This window comes from Meleagris gallopavo, chromosome 15 (genome assembly GCF_000146605.3).
Source record: "Meleagris gallopavo isolate NT-WF06-2002-E0010 breed Aviagen turkey brand Nicholas breeding stock chromosome 15, Turkey_5.1, whole genome shotgun sequence".
Taxonomy (NCBI): Eukaryota; Metazoa; Chordata; class Aves; order Galliformes; family Phasianidae; genus Meleagris; species Meleagris gallopavo.
This window is the reverse complement of record NC_015025.2, coordinates 104,617-108,728: the sequence shown is the minus strand read 5'-3', so window position 1 is coordinate 108,728 and position 4,112 is coordinate 104,617.

Sequence of the window (4,112 nt, the reverse complement as noted above, 5' to 3'; positions counted from 1 at the left end):
ACTGCCATCCGCCGGGCAGCGCGGAGCCCAGCAACACGGCCATGCCTTTGTTCCTCCTCTTTCTTTTCTACCTCCGGATTTTTCCTCTGCTTCCAGCCTGCTGTGTGTGCATCACCCCCTCCCTGCCCACAGCTCCTGCCTGGTTTTCCTTCCCCTCTCCAAATACGTCCTCCTCACCCTCCTCCTCCGGTGCTGCTCCCCGCACCAGCACTGCCTCCCAGAATCCCCCGCCGTCGCTCCCTGCTTCCCCACATGCCCTCGTCTCACTTTCTGTCTCCCCTTCTCTGACAGTTTGGGGGAATCTGTCTGTGTCAACGCACGAATTCCATTATTTATTGGCTGAGCGAGGCGAGGTCCTACACTCGTCTGTAATTGTCTGCAGATCAAAGCTCCTGCTGATGGCAGCTTCGCCTTCCCGCAGCAGAACACCACCCCCAGCCTCCCGGGGGGGTCGGACTCGTGCGTGTCGCACCCTGGGCGACTGATCTCTCCGGCAGAGAGGAAAGAAGTAGGGCTGGGGGGAGGGGGGGGATATGTGGAGCTCCTGGGAGCAGATGGGGATGCTGGGGCATCTCAGGGGGTTGTCCTGGGGGTGGGGGCAGGTAGGGGTGGTCCCTGACCTGAGAGCGAGGACGTGAAAGAAAGTGAAGGGCGGACTGGGAAGCTGGAAAAATTCCCATTGCTGTTCAGAGCTGGAAAAACTGGAATTCCCTCTCCAGAGATGAATCCCCAGAGGTCCACGGTGGCTCCACAGAAGCAGATGGCTACAAAAGAAATGAGGATGGAGGAGAACATGCCTCTTTTTTTCTGCCTTTCCTTCCTGAAACAGCCAACCTAGCCCAGAGACAGGGGGCTTTGAAGTGAAATGCAGACACGTGTTTGTTGCCCGGGTGTTGATACAAGGAGGTGTGTGGGGAGAGGGCAAAGATACGTTGAACCCAACTCCTGCAAGGAGAGGAGAGGTTTCAGGTCCTAGGCCCAGGACCAGGGTGCTCCAACAATGGAAGCTGCTGGAGTTATGTTAGAGTTATGACCCGTAGTCCTTTGGGAGCTGGCAGCATGCATCCTTGTGGCTGCAGGACCATAAGAAGGGCAAATTTCTTGTAGCCTCACCCACAAAGAGGGGACAGCTGTCGTGGTTCCTATGCTGGAGGATGTGAAGTCACTCTGAAGCCCTCTCCCCACAGACAATTTCCCCATGTCATCCAGATACTCTGGGGAACCTGGACCTGATGAACACAAATCTGTTCTACATGGATCTGAGGACACCATTGGCAGTTCAGACAGCCTGACCCCCTCTCACCCATCAACACGCAGAGATGAATGCCCCACGGGGGGCTATGTGCCTGCAGCTGTCCTTTTACCCCCGGCATTTCCTCCTTGTGACACTTCCCTGGCTCTGCAGTCAACCCTCCTCCTTCTTTCTGCACAATTTAGGCAGCCTCACTTCAGCTTCCCCCTGAAAATTCTTGTTCCAAGCCTTACATCACTTGTTTTGTTTGTTGGTTGGTTTTATCTTCTGCCAAAACTTGGGACACAGGCACCATGTGCAGCATTCCAGGAACCCGCTGCCTGATAGAGGGGGGCATCATCTCTCCTCCAAACATCTTACCACTGCCCACCATCTCATCCCCACTCACTGAGCCCTCCCTTCCCAGAGCCCCAGGAGAGGTGATCTTCTCCCAGGGTATTCTAGGGGAAACCTCCCAGAGGGTGGTTAGGAGAGGACAAGTCTCAGGCCCCGGGGTAACGGAGACCCAGCTCTTCTTCTGCTTGGGATCGGAGCTAATTCCAGAGGGAGAAGGCAGCAGCTATGGAGTGATCTCCCTGTGCAGTCTTGGGATTGCAAGAAAGTCTCCCCCTCTGAAATGGGAACGGAGACAATGGCTTTCTGAGTTGCCATGAAGTTTATGTCCTGTAGGGAGGATGCAAGAAAGCATTACTGACGTACCCTGGCCATCAGTGCCCCTTGCCTTTGTGGCCACTTCACCTCTGATTGGAGTGGGCTGCTACAGCACGAGGCTTTCAGAACCCCAGAGCAGCTTTGGTCACTGCGGACACCTGGAGGTCTGTTGTCCCAGCCCCGCTCAGAGCAGGGCTGGTAGATCTGCTGTATCAGGGCCTCATCAAGGATGGCGACTCCTAGCCCTGCCAGATCCCTATGCCAGAGTTTTACCACTCTTACAGTGAAGCTCTTTTCCCAGTATCTAACAGAAATTTCCCCAGTCCAGTCTGTGCCCACAGCTTCTCATCCTGTCTCTGTGCACCTCTGAAGGGAGACAGGCTCCATCTTTCCTTTAGAGAAATAAAGAGGGCAGCTAGATCCCGCTCTGTGCTGTCTTCTTCAGGCTGATTCATCCTCAGCCTCTCCTCAGGGCACTGCCTGTATCACTATCAGTGACTGACACTGCACTTGCTCCATTTTATCAATGTCTCTCTCATACTGGAGATGCCAGCACAGTTGTAGCATGGCTTGATGTATGTTTAATGCTTCACATCCCAGCACTCAAGGGCAGGCAGGGTGCCCCACCAGCACCGATAGCACACTGAGATGGCCACCACCCCCTTCAGGGCACTGCTTTCTCCTCCGAAGGGATGGCAGGGGCAGAAGCTTCAGCAGGGAAGGATCCTGGTGGCTCCCAGTAGTCAAACCTCAGGTGTCTGACCCTGTGCTGCTCATCAGCTGTAGGCCAGTGAGCAGTGACTCATTCCCAGCTTCCACCAGGAGCCCTCACTGTGCTTTCTCTCACGGGCAGTGCAAACTATAGCTGCTCTAGCTTCCAGCAAGAAGGGAGCAACAAACCCACACGCATGGCTAGGCACACGGGAGCCTTGGGGAGCTGGGGGAGGGGATATGAAGTCTGACAGGGACCGATTCGCTTTCAGACCCTTCTTCTGCCCCAGAAAGTGGAGGGCAGGGACGTGGAGTGGCAGTGAGGCTTGGTGCTGGCTGGCAGTGGGGTGCTTCCCCCCACTTCGCTCCCTGCGTGGCTTTTCTGAAGCGGCTCAACCTGCAGCATCTCCTGCTGCATCCCATCCCGATCTGCCAGCCGCCCTGCCAAGGCACATCAGTGCTGACCCGCGGCAGCCGGCCACCTGCTGCTGTGCCAAGGCGTCTCGCAGCAAGCCAAGCCCCCCTTCTTGTGGCTTCCAGCGCCTTCCCAAGCGAGCTTCTAGCTGTGCTCTGGCTCCTCACTCCATGAGAACCGGGGCTGAATGCTCCCCTGAATGAAAGGGAGAATATAAAATCTGCGGGATGTGAGCGGGGTGGTAGGGGGGTGTTGGGCTGTCCCCATGCCATCTCCCCCATTCTGCTGTCCACTGCCATGACCCCCCCCTTCCCGGAAAGGTCTCTCTTGAGTCCTCATTCCTCTGCAGCACCCATGGTCACCCCACAGTCTGTAACATTTTCCCCAGGGAAAGGGATCTCGAAGACAACCCGTGTCCTCCACCCCACAGCTTCCCCTTTTGGCCTTGGTCCACTGAAGTCCTGGACATGGGGAAGAGAAGGATCTGGAGGGACTGCAAGCAGTGAGAGTTTCTATGGTTGGTAAAGCACAAACATTGGGGTGGGGTGATGCAGTGGGAGGACACCGAAGGAGGACTGGGGGGAGGGAGGAAGGGAGCAAGGTTTGGGGAGGTGAGGAAGAGGGGCTAACGGGCTGTCCCATTACCTTCCTTAGGGAAAAAAAAAAAAAAGGAGAAGAGGGATAGATTCTTCCCTACCTCCCCAAAAAGGAAAAAGTGATGAGCTGCACTGGGGGACATCGCGCAGCAGAGCTGGAGAAGCACAAACAGGACCGAGCCGAGGGGGGCGGGGGGAGGATTCCTCCCGGAGCACATCGCACCCGAGGGGAGGAGAATGAATATTTAAATCTGAATTAAACAAAAGGGTGAAAACAGCTCCGAGGATTTCCCGGAACGCATTTGGTTGGAAACGGGAGTGGGAAAACGAGTCCCTCACGAATCCCCCCCGCCCAATACCTCTCCGTCCTGAGCGTTCCTCCCAGCTCTCTGGAGCGTCCCTCCCCCGTTCGTCTTAGCTTCTCTAGCGCTGGGGGAGACACAGATCTGCGATTTGGGGGGGCGTACGGGAAGGGGGGGGATGGGGA